The following is a 17,153-nucleotide window of genomic DNA, read 5'->3' on the forward strand; positions in this document are numbered from 1 at the left end:
TGAAGGACCCTTCCGTTGGGATCTCGCTGGGATCTCGCTCGTTCCCTTTTACGGCTTCTTACCCTCAAGAGCTGAAGGCAGCCTTTCGTTCTGTCGCCCTGAAGAAAGAGGAGGCCTGAAAGGTTTTTTTTGGGGGGGGGGGAGAGAAAGGAGTTTGGTTTCCAGGGAAACCAGCGAAGAACTGCTGGAGGTGGATGCAAGTATGCTCAGCAGATGCGTCGTCCGTCTGCCGATACGATCAGAATCCTCATCTGGTGAATAGGGTTGGAAGCCCTTGACAAGAAAGAGAAAACGGGTCGTGGTGGCTGTCTGTTTGCAGGAACGATGAGGCTTAGCAGGCTGGCAGGAGGGGAATTTGCTGCCCAAGCGATGCCACACGCCCGGCCCCTTCAGTGGATAGACCCTGAGGATAGACCACTCAAGGGGTTCTCGGGATCTGTTTGAGGGCTGAGTTGGAGTAAATGAGACCCTTCTGAAGGAAATTGGGTGGGGGCAGAGAGCCCCCGTTTGAGACGGGGTTGTGCCTCCTTTCCAGTTGTGTTGTGCATTTGGAAGAGAGGCCAGGGCAAGGCGCCCAAAGGACTGGCCAGAACTGGGCATCATTCTTGCACCGCCGTGCGCGGGATCGCATAAACAAGCTAGGCAGAGATTTGCTGCGAAGCAGAAGTGCTTCCAGACTGACCGTCCGTTCGGCTTTTACTAAGGGCAAGGAGGAGGAGGGGGGGAGGCAGAAGGGTAAGGGTCCGTTTTCCTTTGAAAAGTTCGGGTTGCCTTTCGGGATCAAAATCAGAACAGCCAATTGTTTTCTGCCCAGTTTCAGATCAGGAAGAGACGGGAGGCATTGACAGATTGGGAGAGACCCTGGTGGAAAAAAACGCTGGTTGCACCTGAAGACAATGCCATTTTAACCCAAAACAGTCTTTTGACCTATTCAAGATAGATGTATATATCTTGGATAGGCCAAAAGACCTTGGATAGGTCAATAAATAAATAAACAAATAAATAAATATAATCTTCATTTGCATCAGAGTGTTGCACAATTGTGAATTATGGGTTAAACACAAATTAAAATGCTAAGTATTTTTTTAACTTTTTTTTATTAATACAAAATAAACCTACTACTACACAAAAAAAACCTATATAAAATACAAAACAAAACAATGCAATAAAATACAATTACCCATGTGCACCCATCACCTTCAGGACTAGCATTACACTTCATTCCATCCATTTTCACTCCAAAATTTCATTGTTTCTTCCCTCGGTGTAAACCCCCTCCCTCTCTGAAGTACATGTTCCAGGAATACTTTCCATATTTTCTTAAAATCATTATTTTTCATTTGGCCTCTACTTATTTTCATATCACATGTCAGTTTGTCATTGATTGCCATGTCCCATAGTTCTCTATACCATTCCTCTAAATTTAATTGATTATCATTTCTCCGGTTCCTGCTATTTTTGACCAGAAGCATGCTACTTCCATAGTATTATCTTGACCATTTGCTACATCTTCTTTTGTACATGTGAAAAGGCCTGCATTGTAAGTCCTGGGTGGATTGAATGTCATTCCTCTTTATGTGAAGGGTGTGACAAACCCAGACCTACTGGGATCTATCACACAGTTACTAAGCTGCCACCAACCATTCCCTCTAATAAGTCACACAGACCAGGGATGGATTTTTAAACAATAAAAGAATAAGGTTTATTTTAAATACAAACAGGGTAAATAAAACAATCAGGTGAATAAAATAAAGTAACGTGGCTTATTCTCACACACACAAGCATACAGTTTGGTTCACCTAGAACCTTTAACTTAAAGCACAGACCCTGAACCCATCAGTTCTGGCTAACCAACAGACCCCTGAACCTTTCAGGCTGGTACTCTGACACACAGTAGTACCCTGTCAGACACCCAGACTCCCACAACAGCCTCTTCTTCCCCAGCTGCTGCTTCGTCCCAACCCAGTGTCTCACAGTCTGTCTCAGCATCTCCTCTTCACCACACAGGCATCACATATTTATACAGTACAGCCCCTCCTCCTGATGTCCCGCCTTCCACTCCCCATAGGATGGAACTTTCCCTCCAAACCCATGACAGACAGGTAACATCAGTGCTGTTATGTAACACCTCCCCTCTTTATAAGTTGTTTTGTAGGGGGAAAGCTAACGTGCTTTTCACCAAAAAACAACCTGTATAAAATACACAACAACAGTTATACATACCATATAATACTTACTTACATTCTAAGTTAAACATTTCAAATAGGCATTTAAACATTTACCATTAACATTACATCAATTTACCTTTATTCATACAAACCAATTCAAAACCAGGTACATTTAACTTTTGTCATCATTTATACACATAGTCCATGTTCTTTCGCCGTCTTCAATCTTCTGGTCTTCTTGATAAGGCGTCAGCAACACAGTTCACTGACCCTCTGACCACCTTCACTTCAAAGTCATAGTCCTGTAGGTTTAAAGCCCACCTCATAAGTTTGCTATTGTGGGTTTTCATTGTCTTTAACCATTGCAATGGTGAATGGTCAGTACACAGAACAAAATGTCTTCCCCAGATGTAAGGCTTGGCCTTCTGGATCGCGTAGACTATGGCCAAACACTCCTTCTCCACGGTTGCCAAATGTCTCTCACCTTTTTGAAGTTTCCTACTCAGGTAGGACACTGGATGCTGGTCACCATTCTCATCCTCTTGGCACAGAACTGCTCCTACCCCGCTGTTAGACGCATCGGTGTAGATGATAAACTCCCGGTCGAAGTCTGGAGCACGCAGGACAGGATAGTTGATTAACGCCTCCTTCAACCTCTGGAACGCCGCCTCACAGTCGCTGGTCCACGGGATGCGGTCATCAGCCGTCTTCCTCGTCAGATCGGTCAGCGGAGCCGCAATCTCGCTAAACCTCGGGATGAACTTTCTGTAGTAGCCCACCAACCCAAGAAATGATTTGACTTTTCTCTTGGTGTTGGGTCTAGGCCAATCCCGAACAGCTTCTATTTTGGCCTCCAGGGGTTTTATCATTCCTCCCCCTACCATGTGACCCAAGTATTTTATTTCTGGGCTACCCAGCTGACACTTGCTGGCCTTTACTGTTAGCCCTGCTGCACTTAACCTCTGCAGCACTAACTCCAGGTGTATCAGGTGATCTTCCCAGGTATTACTGAAGATCCCTATGTCGTCAGTGTAGGCCACTGTAAAGTCACTGAGCCCTGCCAAGGTCTGGTCCATCAGCCTTTGGAATGTGGCTGGTGCATTTCTGAGACCAAAGCTCAGGACTCGAAACTCATAGAGACCAAAAGGGCTGCAAAAGGCAGTCTTTTCTTGATCCCTGGGATCAATTCTTAATTGCCAATATCCCTTTACCAGGTCCAATGATGAGATGAACCGACAACCCCCTATGGTTTCAATCAGGTTGTCTAGCCTGGGCATTGGGTAGGCATCAGGAGTGGTTACACGGTTTAATTTCCTGTAATCAACACAAAACCTAATGCTCCCATCAGGCTTGTCCACAAGGACTATCGGAGAGGACCAAGGACTAGACGAGGGGACGATTATGTTCTCCCTCAGCATCTCGTCCAGCTCCTTCCGCACCTTGTCCCTATAGGGTCCCGTTACTCGGTATGGGGATACTGCCTGCGGGGGTGCATCCCCTGTGTGGATCCGATGCATCACTCCCTTCACTATCCCCGGCTTGTTGGAAAATACCTGTTGATATTTATTAAGCAGCATTTTTAATTCTTGCTGCTGGTCTTGGGTGAGTGCAGGACTGATCTTTACCTCCTCTGGGTTGTATTTTACTTCCCCTCTACCCTCCCAGAAGGGTAATTCAGCTTCCTCACTCTCAGCTGCTTTTATAGCAAATAGAACCCTCTGTTCCCCTCTGTAGTAGGGTTTTAGGGCATTCACATGAACCACCCTCCTTGCTTGGTTCTCCTCCTGCTCTATTAGGTAGTTCAGATCTGACATCTTGGAAATGACCCTATATGGTCCTGCCCATTTGAGCTGCAGCTTATTCTCTCTGCAGGGCCTAAGCCAAAGCACTTCCTCCCCTGGGTCAAAGTGCCTCTCTCTAGCTTTGCGGTCATACCATGTTTTCTGTTTGACCTTCTGCGCTTGCAGGTTTTCTGCTGTGTTTTGTTCACTCCTAAGTGTGCAGCAAACATGTCAGAGTGCCCCCTTTGTAAGATCATGGGGCGATACTTTTCAGGTACCACCAGCTGACTTCTGATCCCATCTCCCCCTTTTGAGGTATTCCTCAGGGTCTCTCTATATAAAATCCCCTTTTCCTCCAGAAATCTCACTGGGGTTTCAGGTGTTAGCTGGGCGTCAGTCACCTGTTCAAAACACTTTTGGAGAGTGGCGTCTGCCTTTTGCTCCTGTCCAAATCTGCTGTCTGTGGTTAAGGTTTCCACCACAGCTTCTGAACTCCCCTCTGCTTCCGTCTCTGGCTCATCATTACCCCCCTGAACTGTCCCTGTGGTGGCTTGTGAGCGTGTAATCACTAGCACCCGTTTCACATGTTCAGCCAGGTCATTTCCCACGAGCACGGCTGCTGGCAGAGTCGATGAAATCGCTATCCGCCAATCTCCCCTCCAGCCTTGAAAGTTGACAGGTACCTCTGCTACTGGCAGAGAGATTATCTGCCCCTCAATCCCTGCCACCTTCATGCTCTCATTTGGGATTATAAACTCCCTAGGGATGATATCTGGATGGCATAGGGTTACTTGGGAACAAGTGTCCCGCAGCCCCCTATACTGACGGTCAAGTATTCCTACGTCCACCCCTGCTGTCTCAAACAACTGAGAATCTGTTTTTATCAGCAAGCAGCGCTTTACCTCCAGAAGAGGACCATTTTCCTCAGCCTGATCAGCAGAGGCAGCTGTCCCAGACTGAGTAGCCATGGCAACAGGCTCCCTCTGTGACACTGAGCCTTGCTCTTTCTGGACACAGAACACAGCTTTTGGCTTGGTCCCACTAGAATTCTGAGGCACCATTCCTTTTAGCTGCTTTAATTTTTCACACTCTGAGATTAGATGACCCTTTCCCTGACAGAAATAACATTTTCTAGTGTATTTGGATTCTCTCTCCTCTTGTTTCGGTTTTCCCTCCAAATTCTGAGGGCTTGGTTTCATGCCTGAGGGCTTCCCTTCACCATGGGCCCCTCCCCCTTGCTGGCTTTTCCCTGGTCCCTGAGAGTACTTGCTGTAGGTTTCTTTGGGTTTACCTACAGATTTCCCCTCACCCAAGGGCTTTCTTATTTGGGAGATAAAATCCGCGATTTCTGCGGCTGCTGCCACAGATTTCGGTTTCCTTTCCCTCACCTGGAATTTCAATTCCCCATGCAGAACTGAATAGAACTGTTCCAGGGCTATCAAGTCTTTAAGCTGTTCATAGGTCTCTGTTCCCTCCTGCGACAGCCATTTCTCAAGCAGCCTCACCAATTGGGCCCCCACTTGGGTAAAAGTCTGTTCTGGCTTCTTGGTGAGGGACCTGAACCTTTGTCTCAGCTGCTCTGCATTTATCCCATGTCTTGCAAACACCAGTTTTTTAAACTCTGCGAAATCTTTCATCCGTTCCTCAGGCATCTCGGCATAAACCTCAGCCAGGCTACCACTGATTAAAGACCGCATGATGGTCATCTTCTCAGTTTCCCTCACTGAGAAGTCCACAAACGCTCTTTCCACTAAGGAAAAGAACACCTCAGGACAATCTCCCTTGTGGTACACAGGGAATTTCTTCAGGTCAGCCTTAGACAATTGGCCTCCCTCAGAATCCCTATTATTATTATTGTTCTGGTTCAACAGTTCCAGTTTTCTTAATTCAAACGCCATTCTCTCTCTCTCCATTCTTTCTTCAAATTGCCGCTGTTTCTCTCTTTCCTCCCTTCTTTCTCTCTCTAATCTTTCCTCCATTTCCCTCACCCTCAGTTCATGCTGTTGGGCTAGGAGTATTTTCCTGAGTTCTGGGTCCTGCTCTCCTGTGCTGTCACCTTGCACTGAGCCAAATTCATCCTCAGAACCTTGGTCAATCTGGGGGTCTTTCACTTCACTCATGTCTGCTACTTGGCTTCGAGTCAAGGGCATAACCCCCCCTCAGAACAGGCTGCTTTAAAAAGTCAAGCCTCAAAATAAAACGACCACTTTTTTCCTTTTACCTCAGAACCAGCTCTCCCTAGAGATTGCTGCTGTTCTTCAGCACTAAATTTGCAACAGTATCGAGTCAGAGCCTACCCCCCTCTGCTGGGCCTCTCAGCTGGCAAGCTAGCTCGCTGTTGCTACGCAGTTTTTCCTCAGCTTTTTCCCGCCAAAACTAGGCTGCCTCAGAGCACCTTAATCTAAGTCTCCCCAGTTGGCACGTTCTTCTACTAGCGCACCTCCCCGTGAGGTACACCTAGAAGATTACCTACGCGCCTCAGACTGTCCCTGACTAGACCCCCCTTGCTCTGGGCACACCTGCCAAAGCTTTGCTGGACCGCTGGACAACTGGACCAGTCGTATCCCACACGCTGGACACCAATCAATGTGACAAACCCAGACCTACTGGGATCTATCACACAGTTACTAAGCTGCCACCAACCATTCCCTCTAATAAGTCACACAGACCAGGGATGGATTTTTAAACAATAAAAGAATAAGGTTTATTTTAAATACAAACAGGGTAAATAAAACAATCAGGTGAATAAAATAAAGTAACGTGGCTTATTCTCACACACACAAGCATACAGTTTGGTTCACCTAGAACCTTTAACTTAAAGCACAGACCCTGAACCCATCAGTTCTGGCTAACCAACAGACACCTGAACCTATCAGGTTGGTACTCTGACACACAGTAGTACCCTGTCAGACACCCAGACTCCCACAACAGCCTCTTCTTCCCCAGCTGCTGCTTCGTCCCAACCCAGTGTCTCACAGTCTGTCTCAGCATCTCCTCTTCACCACACAGGCATCACATATTTATACAGTACAGCCCCTCCTCCTGATGTCCCGCCTTCCACTCCCCATAGGATGGAACTTTCCCTCCAAACCCATGACAGACAGGTAACATCAGTGCTGTTATGTAACAAAGGGATGCTCTCTGTATTAACAGATATTTTTTGTCCTTGGTGGACCTTGCTCTCGATCCTTGTCCTTTTTCCCTATTGCAAAGCTTGGTGTCGAGTTGGGGAAACGAGAGACAGGGTCGTGTTCTGGGTACCGTTTTTAGACTCAAACGGGGTTCAGACTGTTGCTCAGCCATGGAAAATCACAGGGGGAAAAGGGTGGCGATGGTAGACCAGCAAACCTCTCGCTTGCTGTGGCGACCCTGTTTAGGGTCCTCGTAGACAAGAAGTGACTCGATGGCGCGTCGCAGCAAGAGGAGAAACTGGACTTCAGTTATGTACACAGAAAGGGAAGGCGTCGAGCATGAATTGTCATTTGGTGGGGTGGAGCGGACGGTCAGGAAGGCCTGGGGAAAGAAACAAGGATTGCAGGCGGGAATCAGTTTGGTGGCTTGAGTCGCCGTTCCCTCACCGAAAATGTAGCTCTCATACGAGTAGTCCTGTTGAACCTGAAGAACTGCTCACTCTACTGGAAAAGTGGTCCAGCGTTTAGCTTTTGGGAATGCAGACGTTACCTTTTGGCAGTGGATTTAAATTTGCCATCTAAAGGAGGTCAGTGAAAACCGACGAGAAATGAAAACACAATGCATGGGACCGAATCCCTTTCCCCTAATTGAAGCGATGGAATGAAACATTGGGTGGATTTTCATGGGGATTTCTTGGCTTTACTGAAGGCGACATTTGTCTTGTGTATGCGGCATGATTTTGGCCGAAGTGCCTTCTCTCCCCCTTCCTTCCTTCCTAAGCAGAGAACACGTCCAGGTTTCGGTTTTTAATCAGGGGAAGACGCGCCCAACCTCCTGCAATAATGATAGATTTTCGCAAGTTCTTTAAAGGCACGTGAATCTCAGGAAGACCCAGGGTGGGAAGTGCTTTTTTGTTTTAAAATTGTTTTGTGCTTGGTTTTCAGCGCAACTTCGTTTCCGGCCATGTCCATGCTACTTATTTTATTTTAATTTTTGGTTTGCTTCTTAAAAATAATAATAATAATAAAAGACCCCAAATGGAATACAGTAACTGGGGATTGCAGCTCTTTGCATTCCTGCATTGTCCACCTTGGTCGGATGGTCGGTGGATGCTGGCTGGCACGCAAGGTCAGCTGAACGAATCCCCTGCAAATCTTGCTCTTTTGAGCTAATGGCACTTCCTTATGCTTACGTTTCGTTATAAGCCCTGAAATGGCTGAAGAATTGCTCCTTACTGAGCATGCTCCAGAAGCCTCGATTACTGCACCCATAGAGGGAGATGAAATTGTGAATGAAGGGGTTTTTAGAGAGGCCTGGAAGGAGGTTCTGCAGCTCTCTCTCTTACTTTCTCTCTCTCTCTCTCACCGGACAGCTTTCCAGAGGTAGGGTTGATCTGCCAAGGGAGCCGAGCCGGTGGGGAGGGGAGGAGAGGGAGAGGGTTTTATGGGTCTCCCTACGGCTTGCAACGGAGGTGGAGCAAAGGAGCCCAGTTGACACTAGGTGGCTTCACATGCTTCCTTCCTTCCTGCAGATCGAGAAGAGAGGAGTCTGCTTAGACTTGCAAAATGGGGCTCGCTTGCTGACTGGCAAAGCCCACGGTCGGTGGAAAGAGGACCCTGGCGAGCATGTGCAGGGCGGGGTGGGGGGGCCAGTGGGGCTGGTGCCACTGGCACCGAGGTCTTGTGGGATGGCAGTCATGCACCCGATAGGCCTGTGCTGCGGCCCAAGGCATGCATGGCAGCCCTCCGTTTCTAGCTTTGCCCAAGCCTGCTGGTGGGGGGCACAGCTATGCCCTGGTGGTTCCTTTCTGAATTCTGCGCATTCCCCCTCGAACATTTATGCCGTGCAAAAGGAAGCTGCCTCCTCTTCTTGGAATAACGTGGAGCAGGACCTAAGAAATCGGCAGATGTGCATGTGGTCCGGGGTTTCTGTGCTTTTTGCCTTATTCTTTGGTTGACAGATGGGTTTAAAGATAAGACCAGCTAACGGTATATAAATCCACGGACCATCAAGTGGTTTCTGTAGGAGGGAAAAGGGCAAGCTTTTAACCTTGATCGGTCTCCCTCTTCCTTTTGGGCTGTCGTTTAGCTGTTGCGCTTTTACATTGAGATCCTGCTTTGGTGTTTTTTTTTTTCCACGTACCCCAAAAAAGGACGCTGTCCCTCTGTGGCTTCCCAGCAGACCCAAACCCCAAAACATGCTTCCAGAAAGGACTCTGACTAGGGCGATGTTGATTTAGGTTGATGCTCAGCCAGCTTGTTTCCCAAAATTGGGACCACTCTACTACAGAAATACCGTTTGTGTAGGAATAAAACCATAAGTGGTAGCTGAGTGTGACTTTTTATACCATACAGGCATAACTCAAGAGATGTAAGGCCTTAAAAAAAAAACCTTCCCTAGACACCGACCACCACATTAGATTTCAGGTTTAGATGAGGTCGGTCTTGAAATAAAGCTTTGAGATCCAAGCCTAGTTGATACTGTGCCTTGGAGAAGTGTCTACCAGTTGAACATCTACCTGGAACAGAAGAGCATCGGTTCAGGGCTAGCGGTGGAGAGCTTTATCACCGTATCGTTCCCCCCCCCCCCCTTTGAGACAGTTGTCAAGAACATCAGAATTGCCTTTGAAAAGGCTGGGAACCTTGACAAGTTAATGCTCGCATATATCTGGCTGTGGAGCTGAAGGTTGGGAGTTCGATTCCCCCATGGGGGGCCCTGGGAGAAGAGCCAGCCTGGGTGGCCTTGGGCCAGCTGCATAATCCCATAATGCCCCCAGAAAAAGGGGAAGGGGAAACCACTTTTGTGTATTTTCCACCTACCATGTTTTCCTGAAAATAAGACAGGGTCTTCTATTAATTTTTGCTCAAAAAAACACATTAGGGCTTATTTTCAGGGGATGTTTTATTTTTTCATGTACAGCCATCTACATTTATTCAAAGACAGTCCTGTCATCTTCTTCCAGTGGCTGCACAGTGGCGGAGGGCAGGGTTTCACTCAACTGGGGCTTATTTGGGGGGTAGGGCTTCTATGACGGGCATCCTGAAAAATCATCCTAGGGCTTATTTTCAGCTTAGGTCTTATTTTTGGGGAAACAGGGTAGATATTCCTGGAAAAGGTTGCCATAAGTCAGAATTGACTTGAGGGCATGTTGTTGTTGGCTTCTTTAGTGCTTGGTTTTAAAAACAGTTTCCAGCCTGCATTTTCCCCATAGGATCTATTAGCGAACGTGATGCCAAATCTCACAAGAAGCCATTTTACTGTTAGTTTTTTGTCTGGAAAAGTAAGATAGACTTCTCTTGTACACTGCTGAGCCTGAGAAGTCGGCAGGATATCTGATTTTCCTTTTTGGAAGGTGAAGCTACTACTTCCTCAATATCTTCTTCTTCGTTCTTTGAGGACTTTGCATCTCTTATTTCTTTGGCCGGCCGGAAAAAAACAAGGTGGTGACCCCACGTTCAAGCAAGCTAAGAAGGCTGGTTGCTGGTGGGTAGATTATAAGAGCATTTTAAATGCAGCCAAAATCAGTTTTTTTTTTTAAATGCCAAAGATTGCAACGAAGGCAGCCATTTTGCCCGGCGCTTGCAGCCACGTGGCCCTGCCTTTGTCTTGCTCTGCAGCCTCTTGATTGTTTCCATCTGCCCTTTCCTCCCAGGTGGAGGAGCCGTGGACTCCCAGGGCTGAACAAAACAGCCCCATTGATTTTAAAGCAGCCCACCACCCTCCACCCCACCCCACCATCCCCGGAAGCATGTTCAAAAGGCAGCATGCCGTTTTAGTCCTTCTTCCTCCCGTGGTGTGGCTGCGCGCTTAAGCGAAGACCAGGAATGACATTTCCGAGGGTCCATTGCCGCGTCGGTTGAGCTACAGTTGGCTAGCAGTACCGGGCTTTGCAATGCGGTGGTTTCTAGAAATGTTGGATCATTCATAGTTGACCGCTTGCTGTCCCTTTTTCCCCCAAGGTTTTCCAGGTAGAGAAGACACAGCAGTAGTTTCCCCTTCCTTTCTTCTGGGGACTGTGCCGCTGGCCCAAGGCCACCCAGGCTGGCCCATCTTCCAGGAGTGGCTGGTGGGGGTGGGATCGAATCCCCAACCACTGAGCTTCCTGGCCAGCTCAGTGTGTCGAGACAGTTCTGCATATTCAGCTCTATTTAACATGGTGAGGTGTTGACATGAGGTTGGACACTCAAGCTGCATTTCCCCCATGGAAAGCCAGCGCGTCATTTTCAAGTCTTGTCAGCCCAGCAGATTGACACCGAGAGGTCTCCTTTGGTGTCATTCATTATGGTGTAAGACGGCTGGAATGCATAGAAGGCGAGTGCAGGTACCCCCACCCCTCCCTTCCCTTCCGTCGGCTCAGGGGTGTCTCTGTCTCTGGCCAGTGGAGGATTGAAAGCCAGGAGGCGTTTGCCGTGGTCAGGATGGGCCCCGTTGGTGAAGTGGCTGGCCTGAGCGGGGAGCATGGGAGGAGATGTGCCGGTTGTGGGCCTGAAGGCCTCCGGGATCACCTTCTGAAGAACCCCAGGAGAGACAGCGGCGCTCAGCACCTTGTCCGGATGATCCCCGACCCTCCTCCAGGGACCGTTTGGTGGAAGGCGAGGATTTCGCGATGCAGCCGGGCCGGCTTTTAATAACGGGAAATGTGGAAGACGGGTCGAGATCAATTTTTTTCTCCTCTTGGGAACAGCTGCATTCCTCGTAGTTTCTAGATGTTATGCTCTAGTAGGATTTTAGCGTCCGCTCTTTCTTTTAAAAGAAAAGCGGCTTCAGCCTGGCAAGGAATAAGCTTGACGAGCAAGAACGGCCACGGGATCAGAGGCTCGAAGGAGAACGGCTGGACTTTGGGGTTAGCCGAGTTTTTTTGGGGGGGGGGCTTTCAGAAACAGCCTTTTCTCTTTCCCTTCTGCGCCCGTGCCAAGGGAAGCTTTCAGAATTACACCTGTCCCAGCGTAATGAAAGCGCACCTCTCTCCATCGTCATCCAAAGTGCCCTCCAAACCTTTCTGCTATAGGGAAAGCCTGGGCAAGGATCCGATGCCTTCATACGTCCCTGAGCTAATGTTGGGGTAAATGCCCCAAGTGCAATCAGGACTCCCAGCACCCAGAGAAGCCCCCTCCCGCCCGCCCACCCCAATCAAAATAGCCTGAAACGGATTTTAAATGCCAACTGGGTGGCATCTCCTTGAGGGGTCACTGGCTGCTGATGTGGTTCGCGGCACAATTCGGAGGGGCTGGTCGGAGCCTATAGAGCCCTCGACAGCTTGGGCCCGAGGGGTCTCACGGAGCGTCTCTCCCCTTAGGAGCCTGCCCGGGTCTTAAGATCACCAGGGGAGGCCCTTCTCTCGGTCCCATCATCCTCACAGGTGCTCTTGGTGGGGGCACGGATAGAGATGTGAAATTTCAGGAATTTTTGAAGCTGTATAAAAGAGCTTTGGGGGGAAAAACAGGGAGAAACCCTGTTTTTTTCCTCTCATTTTTTTCTTGTTCCGCCCCAAAGCTGTTTTAGATAGCTTCAAAATTTCTGGAAATTGTACCTCTGTAGCTGGGACTGCATCTTGCCTAGAGATGAGAAGGCCAGGGGGAAAAAAATGAAAAACTGGGGGAAAAACAGGTTTTCCCCTCTGTTTCCCCCCTCCCCCTGAAATATGACTTCAAAATTTCCAGAAATTTTACCCCTCTAGGAGGACCTTCTTTGTGGCTGCTCCCAGTCTCTGGAACTCCTTTGCACTGGAGGCCGCAAGCAGACAAAGACCTTTCTCTTGATTGAAAGTTTCCCTGAGCGCCTGGTTGCCCCAGTGGATTGTTTTCGCTTATTGCTTTGAGTATGTTTTTAGTATTGCTTTTGTTTACCATTTTTAGTATTGTGTTTGTTTGATTCTTTAAAAAATAGTTTTATGCTTACTGTCTTTTAATGATGTAGCCACCTGGGGGTCCTTTTCAAGGAGAAAGGTGGGGTGGGTGGGTACACATAATTATTTTTCAATAAATCAGTCAATTGATCAATCAATTGATCAATCAACCAACCGGCCCCCAAGCCTTGGCTGTTTGTTGGGCAGGCGAAGGCATTTCAAGGGCCGACTCTTCCCTGGTGCCCGTTTGTTAGTAAAAGTATCCTGGTGGGTCCAACCTTCTGCCACCTTTCCGTGGCTAAAACGGAGTCAAGAGAGGGAGGTGCAAGGCAGGGCAGCCTGTCCCGGGCCACTCTTTCGGTTTCACAGCTTTCTTTCAAACCAACCTTGGTTTTGGTAAGAGCGGTGCTCCTTCTGAGGTTCCCTTGCTCATACGCCCATGTCAAAAAATATATCATTTTTGCAGATTATATTTGGGCGCAGCTGTTGGGAGTTAACAGCTGTTGGAAGATGCTTGCAGTTTTGGGAGCCTGTTTTTGACGGCCAGGAAAATTCCCTTCTCTAAATGAAGAATAATTTCAAGCAGTTCCATCAGGATCTTGAGTTGCATGGGCATGACGATGCTGGTCTGAAACTCAAGCCTTGGTCTTCCCCCCCTCCCTCCCTTTGTGGTTGTCTATTTTTAATTGTTTGCTAAATGGTTAAGCGCTTGGAGAAGCGAGAGATCTGTTGCATTTCTTGTTTTGATCTGTTTCTATTTTCCATGGAGTCAGCCTGGTAAGAAATTGTATGACTTTGAATCTTTGCACCGATAATCTGAAAGGAGATCCCAATACATAGGGGTCGGATTGTAATCTAGTCAGCCCTGTTTGCAGTGACGGTTTAGATTTCTATAAGTTTTTCACTCCTGCTTGAAACGCGTTCCTTTCTTCTCACCTGCAGTTCAATCACTCAGCCTGCCTTTCCTTGCCTTCACGAAGGAGCTGCCTCGGCTTGTTCTTGATCCGTTTGTAGTTCCTGCTTGGAAATGGTGGTGCCTTTTTCTAGATTAAAAATTCAGGGGAAGCCGTGGTGGGCCTATATTTTTCCGCTATGGCCCAGTTCCACTTCTCTTTGTGTTTGCCAGGGTGGATAAAAGTCAACAATTTTTTTAAAAATGTTTTTTTTTTAATTTAAATCACGATTTAAAAACCATTTATAAAAAAATGTTAATGGTAATTTAAATCAAATCCACCCTGGTTTCTTTGGAGGAATGGCAGGAAGTTATTTGGAGAAAGTCTTTAGAGAAGTAGGAGAATTTTATTTATGTTGTACTTTAGTATAAATCTTGTATCTGGATTTTTAAAAGGATAGGTCTTAAAAACAGAGGCATAGAACAGACAGGAGAGTGGGCTGGATTTGCTGAGTGTGATCTTTAGTCACCCGGAATGCGGTGGCGAAATGACCTTCATTCAGCGGTAGGTGTATTGCTTCCTTCTCCACGCGTCTGGTCCGTTTTAGTTATCTCGTCCTGCTCCTGTCCTCGCTCTTCAGATCTCCGTTGCCTTTTGCTTTCCTACTCATCCTGACTTACGCCATCCAGAAAGGATTTTAAAAAGGCAATATAGAAGCAGCCCACTTTTTTTTTCTTTGCTTTTTGCTCAGCATCCTTTCCCTGCCAGATCTGCGGCTTAAGGAAGCGAACCAACTCGAAACTTCCCCAAGCAAGATCTGCGGCAGCCTTCCAACCTGGTGGAGTGTTAAAATCCACACCGCCTGCAGGTCCCAAGGTGTCTGCAAAAACCCAACAGCACAAAGATCTTCCCTTTTGCTGCTTAGGTCAAGAATCGCTCTGCTCCGACCTCCACCCTTTGCCTCTTTCAAAGGCCAGGTTCTCCGAAAAGTCTCCCACCCACCCCCTGCTCGCCCTTTTCCCTTCCCTTCCAGACCAGCGATCTGCCCGAAGCTGAGCTTGGCCACCCATCAGATCACCTGGGATCCCGGGCTTCTGGATTTACCACCTCTTGCAATGGGGAGGGAAAGAGGCCACTTCTCCAGCGTGTGTGTTTTTGCTGCTTGAAATAACAGAAGCCTCTAAAAGGTGAAGGCTGCACATGATGATGACATGGCTGGTGCACCGGTCCTGAAAATGGTGCCTACTGAGCATGCCCAGAGGAAGTTTTGCTCTCTGTCCCCCTCCCCTCTTTTTATCACGTGAGCAGACACCGAATCACTCATGGAGATCTAGGACTTGCAACTAACTGCATTGGGTTGAGTCTTTCTCTCTCTCTCTCTCTCTGTGCTTTGGATGGGTTTGCAGGTAACCTGGCTGGTTCCCTCCCACCTTCCCATGTCTGACCAGCCAGCAGATTTCCTTCTTCTTGCGATCGTTCGGGCTGCCAGGTTTGGAGAGGAAGACCCTACGGAAGGCCATTTTGAAGATTGTCACGGCTGGGGTTTTGAGCTATAGCCTCCTCCTTCCTTTTTCCCTTCCTTGTCGTTGTTCTCCTCAAGAAGCAAAGCGCTGCTACAGCATCCAAGGATCTCTTGGAGATCAACGCAGAACGTTTAATAGCAACCGTAGGCCTTGTCTTTGTGGAAAGAGGAGAAGGGATAAGGAGACGGTGCCGTGCATTATTTTGATGGATTGATTCTTGGGTTTTGGTTGCTGTTCTGGACAAAGTGATTCACGGTTCTGAAGGCCCGATAAAAAAAAAAAGCTGAGCAAGCCGGCACTGGAAATTCTCTACATTTTGGCCAATTTTTAGGCTCGCCTCCTTTTTTGAAAGGTAGGGTCGAGAGAGGAGGCCTGGGGTTGGTGTCATTGAACTGGAATGCATGTAATGCCTTGGACAGTGGTGCAAATTGGACCGTTCTGTCTCGGGGGGGGGACCTCCCTTTTTAAAAAAACCCTGCCAACCAGATCTTGGCAGGTTGGGGGCCTCTGTTACCACTGGGAGGTGAGAGAGGCTCAAGTGTGATTCCAGTGGCTAGAGGCTTTTCCAGAAATCTTGCTTGGTGCCAAGGAAAGCCCCATGCTTTCCGATGGCCTTTGTGTGTCTCTTTGCATGGGGGTCCGTTTTGAAGGGGGCTTGCCCTCCTCGGCAGCGACTTTACGCTTTGGCTGAAGGTTAAAAGGCGGAAGCCGGGAGAGGGACTTCGAATGCTGATTTGAAAACGAAAACAAACAGTGATGCCGTCGTCTTCCGGCGCATGACGATTCTCAGGGCTGTGTGGCAACCTTCCTCCCAGACCATACCCCTCGGGCGTTCCTTGGAAAGATGGGCAGTTTGCCCTGTGAGCCGTGTTGGAGGAGAGGGATGTGGTCCTCAGGTCTAGCCAGCGTTGGTCAGAGGGTGGATATGGAGGGCTGCGCGTTGCTTGTCTGCCCTGCTTTGCCCCTGGGCTTTTCTCCATGCGAGAGGAAACTCTTCCATTGAACAACAAGAATGGGCGCAGGTGACGGGGGAATCTACCTTCCTGTCTGGCAGTGGACTACGGTTCCCATTGGCTAGCCTAACCGGGGATGAAGGATGCTGTGAATGGGAGCCCGGCCACCTCCGGTCTGGCTGGACTTTGCCAGCCAAGCATCATTCTCCCAAGAGAATTCGTTTTGGAGGCCGACGGCCTCAAGTCCAGAAGTCCCCTGGAGACTTTCCCCCCATTGCTGATTGAGCCCCACAACTTGGCCAGCAACAGGGGACGCCAACCCTGGTTTCTTAGCTCAAGGCAACGTGCCTCCAGAAGCGATGTCCTTTGAGTTACACGGGTGTAAATGCCCAGTAGTTATTTCAGCCACTTTGATGTCTCCTTTGTTTATTTTTGTTTTAATGGATGGGGTTCTTCAGTGCTTCTCCTTTACAGAAGTAAAGCAAGAAGGAAGGCAATGTGAAAAGTTCATTCTGGACTTTTCCAAGATGCTGTATTTAAGAGAGTTTAAAGCAGGTTGCTCCTTTTTGAACAGTCCCCTTGAAGCTGCAACGATCTCTTTTTTTGTAATTGAAATGCTTTCCCCCTCTCTAGTAGGACTGTGTGTGTGTGTGTGTAAATTCCCACGCCCCGGATGTGCTCGTTCTGCGCTCTAGAGTTGCACAGCACTGCTTGGGTTGGTTGCCTGTGATCCAGCCATGCTGTGTTAAAGAGGGTGCTTTAAAAGGGTGTCTGATTCGGTGTGCTTAATAGTTGCCGGGACATGGCGATAATCTGCTAAATCTCCTTGAGCAAATCTGCGCAGAGTAAAGCTTGCCT

At 48.2% G+C, this 17,153-nt stretch overlaps 1 protein-coding gene across 5 annotated transcripts in view; it reads left to right on the plus strand.

The window, feature by feature from the left end:
• Positions 1 to 17,153, plus strand: part of EHMT1 (euchromatic histone lysine methyltransferase 1) — a 114,590-nt gene that overhangs the window by 19,871 nt on the left and 77,566 nt on the right. The window contains exon 1 of one of the 5 annotated variants that reach the window (XM_072984979.2): positions 8,320 to 8,463. The exons of 2 other annotated variants lie outside the window; for them this stretch is intronic. The gene's annotated coding sequence lies outside the window, so the exon portion shown is untranslated. Of the gene's footprint in view, positions 1 to 8,319; positions 8,464 to 15,564; positions 15,695 to 17,153 lie in introns of those variants that run through there. 2 more of the 5 variants (XM_078382774.1, XM_072984984.2) reach the window with 2 other exon arrangements.

This window comes from Pogona vitticeps, chromosome ZW-PAR (assembly GCF_051106095.1).
Source record: "Pogona vitticeps strain Pit_001003342236 chromosome ZW-PAR, PviZW2.1, whole genome shotgun sequence".
Lineage (NCBI taxonomy): Eukaryota > Metazoa > Chordata > Lepidosauria > Squamata > Agamidae > Pogona > Pogona vitticeps.